Below are 20,196 nucleotides of genomic sequence, written 5' to 3'. Positions count from 1 at the left end.
GTGGTTACACAACCTTCCCTGGAGGAAAGCCAGTCTTTACAGTGGCTGCAAGGCCCTGTGAGATGCGGTGGGTGCCCTGGGATTTCTCTGAACAACTCGTCCGCTCCTCTCCTGTGACTCATTCCACTCCAGCCACAGGGCCTTTGCACTTGTTACTTCCTTTGCCTGGAACACTCTTCTTCCAAATACAGGCCTGGCTCACTGCCTTTGGGCTTTACTCAAATAGTTAATTGTTCAATTGCTTTGCATTGCATTGAATTCTAAATCCAGGTAATTGACTTTAGGCCCTTGTTTCTCATTAATCAGTTAAACCTATATGTAAAAGGGGGAAATTGGACCAAATCTGCACAGGCAACTCCCCCCCCCCATCTTTTTTTTAAGAAAAAGAAGCTATCTCTTCATTGAGATATGACACGGTAATACACACACACACACACACACACACACAATTTTGTATTTGGCCACATGTGGGCTATATATTATGGCCTATGGAAGAAATCTGTCCACTCACTAATAAGTCTATCCCAAGGGAATATCTAGATGAACCCTGGGCAAGTTCTGACAACCATTTATGACCACTGAGACCCAACCGAAGTGTGAATTTACTTTGAAAAATGACTGTTAGTAATGAAAATGTCAAGCGAACTCTGACTTTCTGTAACCAGAATAGATGGATTCACCTTTTCACAAAGTTTCAGCATGTAAAACAAGGTTCTGATCTTTCACCAGGATAAAAACTTATTCAAGACTATGTCTGGAAGCCCCTGGTAGCAGTAGCTCAGAGAGGAATTTAATGGTTTTTAAATTATGGTTTTGGATGCTTCTAAATTAGTCTCAGAACCTGGGTAGGGCTAGCCTGACTGCTCGAATATATTCATTTTCAAGTGGGAATATTTTGCAGGTTGGCTGCTATATGGAGATAAAAAAATTCATACACATATGTAAAGTATGCATTTCTGTGCCATCTCAATTTGTGGCTGTCTGTATAATACACGGTACATCTATGATTAAACAAGAAGAAATTTAGAAAACACTGACTCAGTGCCAGCTTGAATTATAGACTCCAAGTTAAGTCAGAGTTTAAAACTCAAAACAAAGTGTCTTGGACCAAACCCACTTTTTACTTAGTAGTTGAGTGTTTGTATATGTTTCTTTAACTACTTGTATCCCCTCAAAATCTGTACTCTGACAAGTCTTCAGAATTTGGTGCCAAAATTTGAATTTATGATGGTTTACTTTTATGTATCAGGTGAAATGAAAAAACTCAACCGTTCTATATTAGTATAGCCTAAAGCAGTGAATAAACACTTGATTTAGCTTTTCTTCACATGGTGGTACCCTGTAGTTATTCAGGTATTTAATCAGTCTTACAAAGCTGCACATTAAAAAGAAAGAACATTTAAAAGGCTTCTGCATTTGTTTTATACCCTTCCTTCTATATATCGGATGTCCTTTGATATAGCTGCCAACAGAGATTTCTTTGAGAAAGAACACATACTGTCCTCTTGAGGAGAAACTGTGTTAAATGAAAGGGCCACCTGCTTGCCTCTGGCTGAGCTGAAGAGAGAGGATGTTTACATTGTAGTTATTTTTCTAACCTCATCTAACTCTATCTCACCTCTTTTTGTGGTTGTTGTTCTATATTTTTGGCTTCTCCCTATCTCTTCCAAAGAGGGGTGAAAATGGGGGAGGCTTGAAGTAAGCTGGGAAGTCAAAGGTACTGAAAATCTATGAAAGAAAAGGATATCCGGCATGTAAATATTACCTTTCAGGTTATTTCTAAATCATCTCTAGGTCCTCCTGCTTAGTTTTCTTTCAAATTCAATTAGTATCGTCATTTCTGTCACCTACCATGTCCCAGGTCTACATTAATCACTGTAGATGTTTGAAAAAATGAGACAGGACCCCTCCCCCAGGGGACTCATCGTTACGTGTGGGTGTACAGGTAAGCAGTCATTACAACATAGTAAGCCACTGAAGACGCGCAACGTTAAAACTCAGCTGTATTCCCATCGCTTTGAAAATATTCTATAGTCAGAGGTAAAATGACTATTTCAACCCACTACTAAGAATTAAAAATTCTCAGTGATTCCACACTTTTTTCTGTGTATATGTAAATAAAGCTATGTATTCATGAGTTGGGGGAACACCAAGACTGCCCCCACCTTCTATGATTTGTTAGGAGAACTCACAGGACTCAGCAGATAGTCGTACTCATGGCTAAGATTTATTACGGTGAAAAGGTGTAAAGCAAGATCAACAAAGGCAGAAGGTTCATGGTACAAAGTCGGAGAGAAACCAGGCACAAGCTTCCTGGGGTCCTCTCCTGGTGCAGTCACAAAGGCCCTGTTTAATCCCCCAGAAATGAGTTGTGAAATGTTGTCCACCAGGGGAGCTCTTTAGAGATGCGTCGTCCAGGGTTTTTAATGGGGGCTGGTCACATAGGCAGCCTTTAACTAGTACATCCTAAAATTTCAGACTCCCAGAAGGAAAGCAAGTGCTTAGAGCACAAACCACTTTGTTTGAGCAAAGAGTTTAGGCATAGTGACCCCTCTTATCTGTTGGGAATAGTGTGAACTCTCCTGAAGTCCAAGTTCCTAGATGCCCACTGACAGCCAACCTTGCAAGCAGGACTTTCAAAGGATTACAGTCGGGCCTGCTAAGATAACTTTCCTACACAATTCACATATACATTTTGTACAAAATGCTCTGTTTCTATATATTCTGCTGTTGTCTGTATGCAACTTTTCTTTTGAAGATAATACTATCATGAACATCTTTCCATGCCGATTCATGTAGGTCTACTTACTTCTTTGTCATAGTTACATGGTCTTCCATTTATAGACAAACAATTTATTTAACCATTCCTGTATAGATTGATACTTGGTTTGTTTCCAAATTTTGGTATTACAAATGATGATGCAATGAACATCATTGTACATATATTCTTCATGTATTCATGCCTATTGTTTTTGTTACATAGGCTTCCAGTTTCTGTGATGTAAGCATCTAGAAATGGTATTCCTGATGTCATTCAATTTGGAAAGGAAGATCATTGTGTTGGAATTCTACTGGAAGTATTAGAATGTAGAGAGTTTTCTTGGAAAAGAGGACAGAAGACTATTAAAATACCCAGGTGATAGTTGATTACGGTCCCAACTAAACTGTGTCAGGGAGCTTGGAGAGGAGCAGAAATGGTGCAGATTTAGTTAGAAGGCAATACAATAGCCTCTGATTGTGGATGGCTAGTGGAGACTGAGAAAGGGAGAGTTAAAAGTGACTCCCAGTTACATCATCTGGTGGATGGCAACGAGGTGGAACGCAAGAAGAGAGAGCGATTAGGAAGCAATTATAACAATTCAGGGAAGAAGTGATGGGGGGTTCAGGTTTTCAAATGTTCATTCATTCACACGTACTGAGCATCTTGTTATGTATCAGCCACTCATTAGCTGTTAGCATTGGTGCAATTTTTTTTTTTTTGGCCAAAAACGTTAAGATAGAAATCTGATGCAATATAGATTTCAATTAATTTGGCCATTAATTAACTTCATTGCTATTCTTTTGTGAATGGTACAATGCTTAAAGCTATAGAGAGTGATGGTGAATCAGGTCCTAGATGCTTGAAAAATCTGCACACACCTTAGAGTAAAAATAGGAGGGAGGGGAAAAGGAATTATGAAAGCAAATAAGATCTCTCTTGTGTCTAGGTTTGAAGACAGACTCCCTCCCACACACTCGTTTCAAATACCCTTAGCAAATGTGAGCAGGAAATCTTCCTCCCTCTGTCTGCAGAGAACCTTCTCTCCTGCACAGTTCTGAGTATCACTTGTGTGGGCCTCAAGTGTGGTGTGAAAGAGAGAAGCCAGGAAGCAGTTCTTTTTATTCTTTTCACTGAGTTGCTGTTCCCTTCAAATTTGCCCCTCCTCCCTACCCCATGAACCTAAAATGCAGCTTCCCATCTCCTGAAGCCCAGACACATATAAATCATCATTTGAATGACAAGGGGAGTTTTATTTTTTTATGCATCCTTCAATAGAAATTGACGTGCTTTAATGCATTTTATTTCACAACTTGTTTGAATTTATACTGGAATCTGCTTTCTGATTAATTTTATTTGACTAGGCAGAAAAGTCTCATTCTGCATTCATTTGCACCCAATACACATAAGGAATGTGATCTGACACATTTTCTTCTTTGAATTTTATTTATTTTTTATACAGCAGGTTCTTATTAGTTATCCATTTTATACATATTAGTGTATAAATGTCAATCCCAATCTCCCAGTTCATCACACCACCACCACTTTCCCCCCTTGGTGTCCATATGTTTGTTCTCTACATCTGTGTCTCTATTTCTGCCTTGCAAAGCAGTTCATCTGTACCATTTTTCTAGATTCCACATATATGCATTAATATATGATATTTGTTTTTCTCTTTCTGACTTACTTCACTCTGTATGACAGTCTCTAGATCCATCCACGTCTCTACAAATGACCCAGTTTCGTTCCTTTTTATGGATGAGTAATATTCCATTACATATATGTACCACATCTTCTTTATCTATTCATCTGTCTATGGGCATTTAAGCTGCTTCCATGACCTGGCTATTGTAAATAGTGCTGCAATGAACATTGGGGTGCATGTGTCTTTTTGAATTATGGTTTTCTCTGGGTATATGCCCAGTAGTGGGATTGCTGGGTCATATGGTAATTCTATTTTTAGTTTTTTAAGGAACCTCCAAACTGTTCTCCATAGTGGCTGTATCAATTTACTTTCCCACCAAAAAAATTAAAAAAATTTTTTTCATAGTCTCTGAAGCTCATATGAGGAAGGGTAGGGGTCACATCTTTTTTCTTCCTACAGACTTAAGTCTCTTTATCCTTTTTTAAATTCCTGTAAAAAGTCAAGTTCCATTCTCCAAAGAAGATACACAAATGTCTAATAAGCACATTAACAGATGTTCATCCCTAATCATTAGGGAAATGCAAATCAAAATGAGATGCCACTTCACACCCAATAGGATGGCTATTATTGAAAAAAAAAGTAAATAACAGGTATTAGAGAGGATGTAGAGAAACTGGAAAATTTGTTCATTGCTGGTGGGAATGTAAAATGATATAGGCACTGTGGAAAACAATATGGTGGTTCTTCAAAAAATTAAATCTAGAATCACTATGTCATCTGACAATTCTACTTCTAGGTAGAATTTTTGTACCCAAAAGAGTTGAAAGCAGGGGTTGAACAGATATTTGTACACCAATGTTCATAGCATCATTATTTGCAATAGCCACAAGGCAGCAGCAACCCAAGTGTCCAATGACAGATAAATAAACAAAACGTGGTACGTATTTACATACAATGGAATATTAGTCAGCCTTAAAAAGGAACAGCATTCTGACACACGTGCTACAACATGGATGAACCTTGAAGACACTATGATAAGTGGCATAAGCCAGACACAAAAGAACAAATATTGTGTGATTCCACTTTACCTAAGGTACCTAGAGGAGTCAAATTCATAGACACAGAAGGTAAAATGATGGTAGCTAGGGGCTGGGGTAGGGGGAATGGAGAGTTACTGTGAAATGATATGGAGTTGCAGTTTGGAAAGATGTAAAAGTTCTGGAGGTGGATGGTGGTGGTAGCTGTATAACAATGTGAATGTACTTGGTGCCATTCAACTGTATGCTTGAAAATAATTAAAATGGTAAATTCTGTGCTATGTATATTTTACCACAACTTTAAAAATGAAAAAAAAAAATCAAGCTATAAGTTGCTGCCTGGGCAAACCTGTATTTTTCTCCACTGATACTTTTTCCTCACTTTGAGGGATTCTCTCTCTTTTCTGCATCTTTCATCCCTGCTTCCTCTCTCTGCCCTACTGCATTTTGCACTCTTCCCCATTTACAAAACTTTCTCTAAAGACAGACTCTGATATAATCAATGATCCCCTGTAGGTGTTTGAGCCAATATTATAGCTTTCCCGGGTACATTTTCATTTTAAGGATTATCTCTAATGGAAAATATAAGGTTGTATTTCCTGGTGCGGATGGCCTTCCGGGCCCCCGAAAATCTCTATACCTCGGCCCATGTGCCTCTGCAGAGGACTGATGTACCGGTTAGGGATTCAGTCAGGAAAAGGAAAGTGACTGTAGGTATTTCAAACAGAGAGAGATTTAATATAGGGTGTGACGTTTCCAAGTTGTCGGAAGGGAAGGAACAAAACTGGGGGCGGGAAAGTGGTGGCACCCAGAGATCCCGCACTGCAGTTGGTCCCTGTAGCCCTGTAGGAACATGCTTGCCTCTGAGCCCGCGGGACTCACAGTCTTGCTGCACTCCTCAAGCCAGCAGGAACCAGCCGCTGCCCTGCAGGAGGTATTAGACTGACAGCTGCCTCCCAGGCTGGAGCCAGAAAAAGAATCTCTCTGTCTACCTCCTGCTCTCATGCAAAAGCCTCCCAAGGGCAGCATCTAAATTGGAACTCTGCTGGCAGGGGGGTCTGAGAAATATAGTTTACAGGCTTCTCGCCCTTGTGGTTTGGGGAGCACAGAGAGGCAGGTGCTGAGCATAGCAGGAAGCATGTCACACAGACCGGTATTGTGGGGGGAGTTGAAATGAGCACCTCCGCATCGACAGGCTGATCCCTGCAGGATGAGACATCCTCGGGCTCGCATGTCAGACAGGCCTGTCTTGCAGCTCTGGGATCGTGAGCGATAATATCAAGAACCATTTACCAGGCCGTTCAGGAAGCAGAGGGCTCTGTGAAGGGCTTTAGACCTCGCACCAACAAGCCCATAGGTAGGTGTCATAAGTTCTGTTTTACAGATAAAAAAATTAGAGTCAGGGGGACAGGTCACATGGTCACTGAATGGGGGAGCTGGGTTTCAAACCCAGGTCTGAGTGACTTTTCTCTCGGGCTGAGCTCCGAGCTTCCATTTCCAACTCACAGGCCTGCTGGGGATTTGATGAGATCCTGGACACACACCTCTGGTTTTATGTTTCATCCCTCATCCCCAGAAGGGTGGCATTCACCTCTGGCCACTGGCCCCTGTTCTCAGCCAACACCCTTGTGGTGACCATGGCTGTGGGGTCGCCCTCCCTCTGAAACTCTGCACGGTGGTCTGCACAGAGTGGGTGCTGGTCAATTCCACGGCTGTTTTTTTTTTAAATTTTTTTTAACATCTTTATTGGAGTATAATTGCTTTACAATGGTGTGTTAGTTTCTGCTTTATAGCAAAGTGAATCAGCTATACATATACATATATCCCCATATCCCCTCCCTCTTGAGCCTCCCTCCCATCCTCCCTATCCCACCCCTCTAGGTGGTCACAAAGCACAGAGCTGATCTCCCTGTGCTATGCAGCTGCTTCCCACTAGCTATCGGTTTTACGTTTGGTAGTGTATATAAGTCCATGCCACTCTCTCACTTCGTCCCAGCTTACCCTTCCCCCTCCCCGTGTCCTCAAGTCCATTCTCTAGTAGGTCTGCGTCTTTGTTCCCATCCTGCCCCTAGCTTCTTCATGACCATTTTTTTTTTTCGTTTTTTTTTAGATTCCATATATATGTGTTAGCATATGGTTCCACGGCTGTTTTGTTCTGGCAAATGGACCCAGTCTTGGACTTTCCCTAAAGAGGGAAGTCAGAAGACTAGGAGGTATTTCTGTCGCTGGGTAATTTTTCCCATTACAGCCTGCATTAGTTTCCAATGGTTGCTGCAATAAATTGCCACAAACTTGGTGACTTAAAACAATGGAAGTGTATTCTCTCACAGGTCTGGAGGCCAGAAGTCTGAAATCAAGGCATCAGCAGGGCTGAGCTCCCTCCAGAGGCCCTAGAGGTGAATCCATCCTCACCCCTTGCGGGTTTTGGTGGCTCCAGACCTTCCTTCTCATAAGGCCACGCGACTCTAACCTCTACCTCTATCTTCACACTGACCTCTCTTCTGTTCCATTTACTCTCCCTCCGCCTCATTCTCTTAAGGAGACTTGTGATGGCATTTAGGGCCCACCCGGATGATCCAGGATGATCTCCTCATCTCAAGGCCCTTAACTTAACCCTCTCCACAAGGACCATTTCCTGCATAAGGTGATACTGACAGGTTCCATGGATTAGGATGCGGTCATATCTTTGGGGGCACCGTTCAGCCCACTTCGCCTCCCTCCCAGGGGAGCAGGGACAAGGCAAAGAGGAAGCTTTCTGCTTCCACCTCTCAGGAGCACATCCTGGGATCCGGGCCTTGTCTCCTTCATTCTGCAGTAACTTCCTCTAGTGCCTTTCTGGCAGTGCTACAGAAAAAAGTCAGAAACCTTGAGGCACATGTCAAACAGGTGGATACTCACAAATACAGCCTTGTGGTCAGCTTTAGTTGAGCACCGTTAATAGGCAGGCCAGGTAGCACTCCCAAGAGCTCCCTGGCCTCCTTCTTTACGGTCCTCACCTCAAAGGAACTGCTCAGATTAGCCTTTCTCCCTTCTGGGCTTCTGCTCTCAACAAAAAAAGCAAGAGAAGGTTTGCCAACTAACTTATTGCCCTCTGGTTTCTTCTTTCTGGATCTTATTTCACAAAAAAGCCTCTTCAGTGCCCCCTCCTCGATTTCTGAATCGAGTCATGTGAATCCTTTGCACAGGGAATGGCATTCAAACTTCCTGTTTCCTTCCCCCCAAATCTCCACCCATCCTCCCCCAACCCCCCTCCCCCAATTCACCGCATTTTCACTTCTCACTGTCTTCCCAGGCTGCCATTAACGATGACAACTCAATGACGTGCTCCTGGCCCAGGGAGAAAGGGGGTAATTACCCTCGATTCCCACACAGATTTGGGAGAAGGGGTTTCCACTGTCTGAAACCTCAGTGGGAAGGTGAGCGGCTGTCTCCCCCTGGGGCAGATGCCCGGGTCAGCAGACCCACCTCCACCGCTGGTGTTGATTCGGGGCAGAGCAAGACGTGCAGCTTGTCGTCCAAGTTGACTCCACATCTGAGGCCGGTGTCCCCCACAGCTCTGTTCACCATTGGTGGAGGTTCTCATTCCCTTTATCCTGGGGGCCTGGCCTTCCAAGCCTCATCCATCCTCTAAATGCCATCTGAAGAGCTTCCGTTCGTACAAAACGTCCAGTTAGGCAGAACTTCCCGCAGAGTCTTATTCGATCCTGAAAACAAACCAGTGACACAGCTGGCTGCCTGGCCCTGACCTCATTGCACAGATGAAGAGTCTGTGGTGATAGGACTTGTCCTAAGTCACCAGCCTGCATGTGGCAAAGCTGGGAGCCCAGCGCAGGAACTTGGCTGTGAAGGCAGATTGCTTTCTGCTCCTGGCCTTGTTTCCTCTTATTCTTTTTTCCCTATCTTTTTTCTTCTTTCTCTTTTCCTCTTCTCTATGTCCCTGACTCAGTTCCTTACTGTTTATCTTCCTCTCTATTCTAATTATTTCTGCCAGTATCCTAGACCTGAATTTCTATACTAGTTTCACTACTACAAACTGTGTGACTTTGGGCACATTTCTTACTCAGAGCTTCAGTCTCCTCGGCTGAGCACAGCGATAATACTGACTTCCTTCCACACAGGGCTATGGTGGAGGTTTAGTAAGATTATTTATACAGAGAGAGCGAGAGGGAGAGAAAGAGATGAGAGAGAGAGAAAGATAGAGAGAAAGGAAGGAAAGAAGGAAGGAAGGAAGAAAGGAGGGAAGAAGGGAAGAAAGAAAGAAAGTCTCTGGCACTTGGTTGGCAGTAAGTAGACATTTCCTTCCTCCACTTTTTTAATTTTGTGGACACATGGCTAAGACTGTACACTTTTGTCCTCCATTCACCTGTGTCATCCTCATCATAGAACTGTTGCATTTGATTTATCAGGAGACCCTGACTGTGCCTCTGTGACTATGAGCCGTGGCCAAATGGGAAGAGCCTGATGGATGTGGCCGGCTTGATTAATAACAGCCTGTCTCCAGAGCTCTGAGAATGGCAAGTGACACATTGCCCCAACTCCACTTCTAATTCTCTGTTGTCACACACGATAGTTTGGCCAAGCGGAGGCCCTGTGTCCACAGCACAGTGTCTGGCTGCAAGCCCTGGATCTCCTGGGTCACGAAAACTGATTCTCTGAGTGGAAAAGAAAAGCATCCAGGGCAGTGGTACATATCCAGAGCAGGGTGTGATCACAGGGCGCGTGCGTGACTGCACTTCTCTCTCTGACGGGACAGTGTGAGCCAGACAGGCGAGCAAAGACCCACCTGTGCAAGTATCACCCCCCTTCCTGCAATGCTGTTATCTGGTGCTTTCCCAGGGAGAAATTCATCAGCAGGACAACACGCCTAGGAATGGAAGCGCCGAAAAGAAAGACGTGTCTCACTTTCAGACGTTCTGCTGACCTTCATCCATCCTCTGCAAATATGAAATCATTGTTTTGGAAGCCACGCACTTGCCTCCTATTCTGCAGCTCTCCAAGTGCCTTAGCATGAGGAGCTTTAAGCAGAAAGAAGCTTGCGTTGTATCACTGTTACCTACTAAAGTGAGGATTTTCTCTCCCCACCTTCATGTCTTGAACATTGCTGTCAGGGGTTGGAAATTAATCTTGAGGCAGAGCATTCACTGATTCCATTCAAGGGGAAAGCAACAGTGAATATGTCTTATTCTTGCCAAGCCAGTTATCTATTTCTTAAGCAATTCTTCTGGGACTGAAATCTGTCAGGAATGGGAAAACTGGGGTCCCGAGCTGCTCCTGATCTCAGCCTAGCCCTGGAGTTGGAGAAAACCCCGCAGTTCCTATTCGAAATTATACACTTGGATGATGTTTCTCTTGGCTTTGACTATAAAGGCTGGTGCCCAGAGCCAATCTTTGGCAAAACAGAGAAGTATGAAGCTTTATTTTCCCCCTCGAACGTTCCCGGTATTCCTCTTAAACACTTTTCTCTTTAGTCCTCTTTGAGTTCCCCAAGACTTCTTTCTTCCTGTACTGCAGCCACATGTGAGGTCTGGAAGGATCTGAGACATATTTTCCGTGTGTATAAGTGGTTGTTAGTATCTAGAACAGTGCTTCACAGCTTTCAAGTGTTATGCACCTCCGGCAGTGCTAAGATGCAGATTCTGGTTCAGCAGCCTCGGAGTGAGGGCTGAGACTCTGCATTTCCAATAAGCTCCCAGGTGATGCTGGTGTGGCTGGTCTGTGGACCACATTTTGAACCGTGGGTTGAAAATACCTCCAGTCCTCCTCCTGTGTTTCTCCTTTACCCTCACACTACTACCACACTCACAACACTTCTGACACCAGATGTGTGGGTTTGCCCCACACCAAGCAATTCTGCGACGCCAGCTGGGTGTCCTACAATTTAACTCAATTCTGACACTGTCTACCTGGAGATAGCATCAGATCCCCCTGGTTAAGAGCCCGGTTCCATAAGGCTACTCTCCAGCCCCAACTTCAGAGTCAGATCACAAGTAGTAGGTCTCCAGGTTACCCACAACTTCTGTCCAACTTGGCTACAATTTGAAGGTTCCCATGACCTCCTCCCCCTTGGATTCAATATTTTCACAAATAGCTCACAGAACTCAGGGAAACACTTACTATGCTTATCAGTTTACTAAAGGATATGGATGAACAGCCAGATGCAGAGCTACATAGGACAAGATACGTGGGAGGGTGCAGAGCATAGGACCTTCTGTCCCCATGGAGTTGGGTACATCACCCTCCTGGTATGTGGATGTATTCACCAGCCTAGAAGCTGCCTGAACCCCATATTTTGGGGCTTCTTATGGAGGCTTCATCACGTCGGCATAATCAGTTATTAGCTCCATTTCCAGCTCCTCTCCCCTCTCTGGAGATTGGGGGGTGGGGCTGAAGATTCCAAGCTTCTAATCATGGCTGCGTCTTTCTGGTGACCAGTGTCCGTCTGGGAGCCCACCCAGTCTCCTCACTAGAACAAAAGATACTCCTAATTCTCTTATACTTAAGCATTTATAAGAGTTTCAGGAGCTCTGTGTCAGGAACTGGGGTGGGGGACAGGGGAGACCAATATATATATTTCTTATTATTTCACAAGTTGCAAAGCCTTAAAGCAATCCTAAAGTGAGCAAATGGGAATAAGAAAGGTCCCTCCTTTTCTCTCTCGTTTAGGGAAGCGTGTGTGTGTGTGTGTGTGTGTGTGTGTGTGTGTGTGTGTGGTTTCTCCCCACATTTCCTAGTGACTAGCTTTATCCTTGTGCTGTCTTCAGATCCTGCATGATTATTCGTTTGCTTGATCAAAATTTTAAATGTTCTCATTGATGCATAACCATGAATACAATTTTCAAATTTTTACCTCTAGAAACTCGTCTTCTCTCAAAATACCCTGATCTCTCATTTCGGTAAAAATCAATCAGTTTAAATTGAGTTACTTACAACTTTTTTTCTACTGTGTGTTTAAAGGCAAGGGTGACTGGAGAGGAGTCCAGACAGGGGGCCAGAGGAGATGGCCCTGCTTATGTCTAAGCCTTAGCCACTGCTGGGAGTCTACACACCCAGTGGATTGCCAGAAGAAATGATTTGACTGAGAAATTGAAGAGCCTGCAGATGGGAACTCATCATAGAGGGCAGAACCCAGCCAATTCACCAGATCCGAGACCAAAGCTTTAGTTCTCAGTAACACAGATGGGTCTTCATCCCAGCCTTCTACTGACTCAATATTCAGGTCCTGGAGAAAGAAGTCCGTGAGCAAACATGAGAAGGCTATTTTCATGAATGATTCTCTAAGAAATGAGCTTGCGTTGGTACCCTTTTAGCAGAAGGGATGCATAAAGGAGGCCGGTCAGCCTCAGGGTCTCCCCACGTCCGCTGCACTAGCTGAGCGGTGCCTGCGGAGGGTGGCCGCAGCGCCCAGCAAAGGCGGCAGCAGTGGGATTCAGGAGCATCCTGCCTGGAGCCCAGGAGGGCAGCAAGGGCAGGGAGAGAGGGGAACAGAGTGGAGACAGCACAGCAGACCCATGTGGGGAGCTGAATGATTTCATTCATGAGCAACTCAGAGAAACTCTCTGGAACCTTCCAAGAATATTCAGGAAAGAGGTGCCTGTGAAGGAGGAGTTTGCTGCGGGCTGAGGCTCTGTGTCACAGATAAGAATTAAAGCCTGGGGCTACAAACCTAATTTAGACGTCCATTCTGCGATCTATAAAACCATGGCACAAGACGTGACGAGTGGTTGGGGTCTATACACCTGTTTCGGTCTGAGCAGCTCTGTTCCTTCTGTTCTTTCTCATGGGGCATCCATGTATGATTTCATTTGAGGAAAGGATTCCTGGGCTGAAATCCCTGAGCACAGAGCTCTCCAAGGGCCCAGCCAGCACTAGGACCCATAGCTCTTCCTCTGTGAGTTAGGAAGCAATGGGGGACACTGTGATGAGGTTTAAGAACACGGCTCCTTGGAGCTTCAAGGTAGTGGTCCAGGAGGGGTTTCCTAGAGACTGAGAGCTTCATACTTAAATAGCTCTGAGTGCTGACGAAGTCCAATTCCGTGTAGATACCAAAGCCATCAGGACAGCTGTGGCAGTGTTTAGGGCAGGGAGAGGATCCTTGGGACAAGGGCTGAAATCCCTGGAGAAAATGGAGGTGGGCACAGACCTTGCAGGCTATTTTGAGCCAGGAAATAAGAAGCTCTTGCCTACATTCCCAGCATGCAGTGTTCACATTCAGGTCCCATCACCAGCTGGCCTTAGCAGCTCTCAGTGTCCCCAGGGAAGGAGGCCATTGCTAAACTAACCAGGACCCAAATAAGAGACCTCATTCTACAGTGATTGAAATGTTCCAAGTAATGGGATTTTGAATAAATTAGTTATTCATCATGGAAGCGGTATTAGAGATAAATACCATACCTCATTGCTATTCTGAGCTGTCCACCAGTCATCTACTTTAAGGAGAAAAATAGAAGAATTAATGTGACTCTGAACAGGGATCTGCTTAATGATTTCAAGGTTTTTATCTGGAGAGGATTTCAATAAACTACTTTAAGAGAAGTGGAATGCAAAAAAAACAAAAGAAATGCCAAGGGCCTGTATAACTGCTGAAAGGTGAGTTCTCTAAGGCTAGAAATCAACGAAAAGGGTGAATGTTATGGAAAGATTTTCAAGTACTTATTCAGGGGAAACTAAATAGAAAATCAATCAGGAAAATAAAAAATGCATAAATCCAGTTGCTTCTAATTGGCTCAGAACATAGTACAGAATTCAAAGTGTTTGCCCATGAGCAGCTCTGTCTCTTGAAATTATGACTCTTATCACAGGAAAGAGCATTTGGGTTACTCTTTTTTTTCTATCAAACAAAATTCATCAGACCAAAGCAATCCTGCAAATGGCTTAAGCTGAAAAACTCTTCATTATGGACAATTATGGAGAAATTCCTGCTAAAGATTTACTCAAGCTAGAAAGAACATATTTTCCTTTCAAGTCTTTAAACATGTATTAAGCCCCTACTATGTACACAGCATTTAACTGGACCCTGTGGGAGATGTACAGATTAATGAACTGTGATTCCTGAGTATTCCCAACTTAGAAGGGGAAACAGGTGAATGCCTAATTAACTTTAGGGTAAGTACTAATGCAATAAGGGCTTAATAGCAGATATATCACTACACGGTATGGGAAAAACAAGGGACACAGATGATTTCGGACTAAGGAGATCTGCAAAGGTTTCCTGGAGAAGGTGAAATCTATATCAAGGGGTTAGAAGATATTCCACCCAGAGAGAAGACTTGGAGCTAATGTCCAGTGGAAATGTGAGCTAGGCTTGGGGAGTGCAGAATATTTTATAATAACTTAGAAGAGTTGGCACAAGGTAAAATCCTGAAGAACATGACAGTTATATTTAGCACCATAACATCTGCCTCTGTGTCTCAAACTTTGGTGGGAGCCCATAATTTATGTGCTGCCCTCATTTCTCTTGTTAGGATGAAAGTTTCCCGATAAACATATACACTCTTAAGTGTTACTGACTTAATAGGTTACCTCTCCCAAGGAGTATTTGCTTTTTTAAAAATTTTTAAAAATTTTTATTATATATTTGTTTAAGGTATAAAAGAACTCAAGATATGGAATTATTCATGATTTAAGTAGTAAGGACAAAACTTTAAGAGGTGTCTGGTCCCCTTTTCTTTATCATGAGCATTTTTCAACATTCCAAAGTTTGCTCAGTGTTTTTTTGTGAAAGAGGGCCATGAAGAAAGAACTACACCATGTTCTAAGGTATTAACCTCTCCCTGCTGGAGGAATTTCAGGTATCAATATGAAGATAGTATTTTTGGGGGGGTGAGAGGGGGGGAAGATTGACCAAAAAGGCCTCTGGGAGTTACCTTACTGTTGTGGGATGGGCACATATTTTAGAGACACCAAGTCCTGGTCTTCAGCTCCAGCTCGGCCTCTTGGAGCATTGAGTCTGGGACAAGCTTCTCCACTTCTTGGAGACAAGACCTCCACTTGTGCAAGCTGGAGGTGATCACTGATCCTTTCCAAGCCAGGGAGGAGCGTATCATCCCCTCACATCATACCAGGAAGTGGCCTCTGATTTCACCTGAAAGCAAAATCTTTCCCAGTACAGACACATAAGAGTGAGGGTCTGTGAACGTTCCCGGAGCAACTACAGTTTAGGCCGTGGGGACCTCGTGCTCCCTAGCTCAGCAGGGCCTCATGGCCCTCTCCCACCGCCCTACTGAACCCCACACCCTTCTCTTCCTAGTTGCTTCTCTTGACTGGTCATCTTTCAGATCTCAGAGGACAATTATTTCTTCCAGGAGGCTTTCTCTCGGCTTCCAGACCAGGTTGGATCCAATATATTCTCACTGTCACAGCCACTTCTAGTTTACTAACATTCAATGTCTACATTCCTTGCTAGACTGTAAGATCCATGAGGGTAAGTATCAGATCAATATGGTTTACAGCCTGGCCCTTGGTCAATGGACTTACATATTCTAGAATGAATTAATAAAGGAAAGGGGAAAGGGAGGAAGGGAGGGGAAAAGGGAGGAGGGAAGGAAGGGAGGGAGGGAGGGAGGGAGGACCCTGTTAAAATTCACTCCATTATCACCATATAGACCATCTAGAGCACTGAAGGATGGTATGTTCAGACTGATGGGGCAACAGCTGAGGGAGAATTAGGAGTAGCTCTGATTAATATGTTATGATCTTTCTGGAAGAACAAAAAGGCAGCACCGGGGCCCACTCATTCTCACAGATGTCAACTTTGCTCTCAGCGCTATTCTTGCGAACGTTTGGACGCCAACATCACGACTCTGGGGCCTCATGAACTGCACACAATAAATTCCCATGAACTGACACTCTTCTGCTCAACAGAGAGCTTCATAACATCTTTCACCTGCTTTGCAAACTGGACTTCTTTTACTAAGTATAGTGGATGAATATTTTTAGAGGCTTTCAGGAAAATAGAATATTCCATCAGAAAACATTCTGCTTCTGTTGGCAATTCAAAATATTTTATGGGATCTAAGAATGGAGAAGCTGGATTATTCCTTTCATTCTTATCTTGACTTCAGATAGTTCTGACAAGGGAGGGAATGAGGTTACAGAGAGGTGAGGATACAGTGATAGGAGCTATTGGGACAGCATTCAATTCAATGCAAGGAACAGCTATGAAGTACTTATTGAGTTGAGTGGTTCAAAAGAATACCAGGTGTTAGACACTGTGTTAATAACTGAAATGTTTTATGCAAGTATGGTGCCGGGTGATGAATTATCTGATTTAATACTATTGAATCTTAAGTTAATATGGTACCACTATTATCCTAACTTTACAGATGAGGAACCAGGCACAGAGATGAATATTTAAAAAAGAAAAGAGAGACTCCCCTGCCGGTCCAGTGGTTAAGATTCCATGCTCCCAATGCAGGGGGTACGGGTTCAATCCCTGGTTGGGAAACTATTCCACATGTCACATGGAGCAGCCTAAAAAAATAAAGAAAATAAAGAAAAAAAAAAAAGAAACAAAAAAAAACACAAAACCATGCCCAGGGACACATAAACATCAAGTGGTGAGGCCAGGAGTCCAACACTGGGATCTACTTCTTCAGTCTTTGTGCTTAGCCACTGCTGGGAACGGAAGGGCAGAGATAGAACCTGGAGATACAGTCTCCATCACTGAGAAGCTCAGGGTCCATATAGATGCCTCAGAGCAAGAACCCAGATTCCATCATATTTCTTATACTTCTTTGTGGTTTTGGAGGCTTCCTTTTGGAATTGGAGAGAAGTTTATTTTGTCTTGTACCTGCCATCTCTATAACCCTTTCTGTCCATCTAAACCTGCCATCGTGCCCACAGCTGATTGGACCACAAATGCCCAAGGAAAGCACTTTCTAGGCAGAAAAAACAGTCTCTGAGAAGTCCCTGAGGTAACTTTTTCCAGGAACTGAGAAAAGGGTCATATGGAGAGAAAGAGAGAGAGCTCCAGCTGACAGAGAAAGTGGAGCAAGGGGTGTGCACAGCTGGGCTGAATCATGTCCAGTCTTGCACTCCAATAACCTGGCACCCTTTAAAGCTTTTTTCTTTAAGTATTTACTCGACATTTGCTTACATGAGGGGCTGAGCGTTGCCTGGGAAAAGGGCAGAAGAGGAATCTGTGCTCATTTATTTCACCATCCTAATTTAGCTCTGACCTCAGCCATCACAGACAACTCAGCCAAGCAGAGGTTCTATGGTAGCTAGGATCTTCCTACTTCGTATTGTGCCTCTCAACCGACCTCAGATCTCACTCTAGCCATCAGCCCTTTTTCCTCCAGTGTACCCTTTGGGGGTCTCATCCTCTCCCCATCAACCATTCTTGAGGGTCATGATTCCCCTGCCCCCACTCCCAAAGGTCTTAAGCTTCCCCCAAACATGCAGTAATCCCTAAGCAGAGATACTTCTCTGGTAACACTTTGGTGCCTGGTTATATTTTGGTGTCTCTCACAGAGATTGCTCCAATGGAACTGCTCCAAGCTTGTCCTTAACTTGTCTCTGAGAAAAAGACATGTGAATTGGAGAGTGTCAAGTTCATGATCGCAGGCGGCATTGACCTAAGGACGTTGGGAGTCACTGGAGGGTTTTAAATGGAGGGGTGTGGCTTGTGTTCTAAGCAGACTACCCTGGAGGCAGTGGATGGAATCCTAAGCGAGCCATGATTGGTGGGTCTGGAGAACTGAGAGGGGGTGGAGGCGACGATACTAGTACCCCTCAATTTCAAGTCTGCCCAAGTCCCCAGCTCTGTTTCTTTTTCTTTTTTTTTTTTAATAGTAATCATTGTTGTCATTGTAATCACCTTCATTATCATGATTTGCAGGGCCCAGTACAAAATAAAAGTGTGGAGCCCCTCTTTTTTTTTTTTTTAAGTTATCAAGAAGTTTAAGATGATGATAGTCCGTGGGGGGTTTTCTGAGCATGGGACTGAGAGACTGCACAGGTCACACCCCCCCAAGCCTGCCCTGCCAGAAGCCACACCCTCTCTATCCTAGTATGTTCTACCAGGCAACTCAGCTACTCCCTGTTTCAATGTCTCTTTCTTTGACTTTTTATTGACTCTACTCTGCTTTTTCTGATTTATAGTTTCTGCTTACTGTATGGCATTTGGCCTCTGCCTTGCTGCTGACTGATGAGTTTCTCTGAATATCTCATTTTCAGACCCTACACAAGACAGAGTCTGATAGGTCGAAATGGATACTACACAGATCTCTAGCAGAGATCATTTTTTGTTGGGAAGAGCCCCATCAATAATTAATCTCAAGGTCATAGGCTGACCTTGACTCAGGTGTCCACTCCTGGCCAGGCTGGCAGGTGCACATGGACAGAAGGGGGTCCTTCTGATGTGGCCTCTGTGCACCCATGCCTAATCGCATCTCAGACACAGAGTTTTGGGTGAAGTAGAAAAGAACAGTCTTATTGCTTTGCCACGCAAAGGGGGACATAGCAGGCTCATGCCCTCAAAACTGTGTATCCCCAACCCAGGGGGATTTGGTGAGGAGTTTTGGAGCAATGGTTCAAACGCAGGGTTGCCGATAAGGATCAGGGTCCTTATAAGGATCAGGGTGTGTGCAAGACCTGCATTCCTTTAATCTGGCCTCAGGCGGGTCTCCTGAAGAGCTTCTCTGGTTTTCGAGGTCATCAAACCGTGACCTTCTCTCTGGAATGAAGAATGCTCCATCAAGCAATTAACATCATCCATTTGTTGGGGGTTTTCGTTCTGCAGAAGGGCTCAAAGATGTTGTTAGGTATATGTATCCCTTGAGGCGGAACCAGGATCCTGTCCCAAGGCTGCATTATTGTTTCTTGACTGCTCGTCCCTTGTCTCTGCATCCCCTCCCTTCCCTGAGTAACAATTGTTTGAACCTGCCCTTTAGAACTCAGGGGAGGTCATGGAGGCTGAAGGCTATTCCCTATGAACTTTAAAGCAGGGTGGGGGGGCGGCACAGAAAGGCCTCTGTGTCCAGGAGCCCCACAGGGTCCTGCCCCGTTTCACTTCGTAGGGAAGGCACAAGTGTATTATAGATTTCTCTCCAGTCAAAAATGTAGGGTTGAGTCCTTGTTCAGGCTCTAGAACTATAACAAACTATAAAAAACTTGATAGAGTCTTTCTTCTTGTGCTCACAGGGCTTATACACTTACTGGGGAGAAATGAGACAAAAAGCTAAGTCATGCTAGGAGGCACCTTTGAGAACTGTGATAAGAAATGCACTGCACAGGTTATCTGTGCCCCTGCCCCTGTCCTCCCAGGGGTCACTGGGGAGTGGAATTGCCCATGTGGCATTCCTGGTCTCACCACGCAATTGTCATATGTCTTTGGACATGTTCTTTTACTTCTCTGTGCCTCAATGTTCTCAGTTGTAAAATTAGGACAATAAGAGTACAGTCCTGATCTCAGAGAGTTCTGTGAGATTATACGAGATCATTTATTCCTGCCTCAGTAAATAATTTGGCCTAATAGTTTCTACCATATATCTTTCTCTTCCTTTTTTCATAAATTTCTCCTCCTCCCTTTCTTGGACAGGCAAATCATATCCCTCTCTATCCAGAAGGTCCATGCCCCTTCCTGCTCCTGTGCTTTTGCTTAGAGTGTTTCCACCACGTAAGTGTGTCTTCCCTTCTCTCCCCATTCGCCCCCCTTTTTAAGCCTGACCTATCTTCACAACCCAGATTCAGTCCAAAGGCCTTCATGCAACTTTTCTTGATTATTTAAACCCACATAGGGAAAGGGCTTAGACCTC

This window comes from Balaenoptera ricei, chromosome 4 (genome assembly GCF_028023285.1).
Source record: "Balaenoptera ricei isolate mBalRic1 chromosome 4, mBalRic1.hap2, whole genome shotgun sequence".
Lineage (NCBI taxonomy): Eukaryota > Metazoa > Chordata > Mammalia > Artiodactyla > Balaenopteridae > Balaenoptera > Balaenoptera ricei.
Note: the sequence above shows the minus strand (reverse complement) of the source record.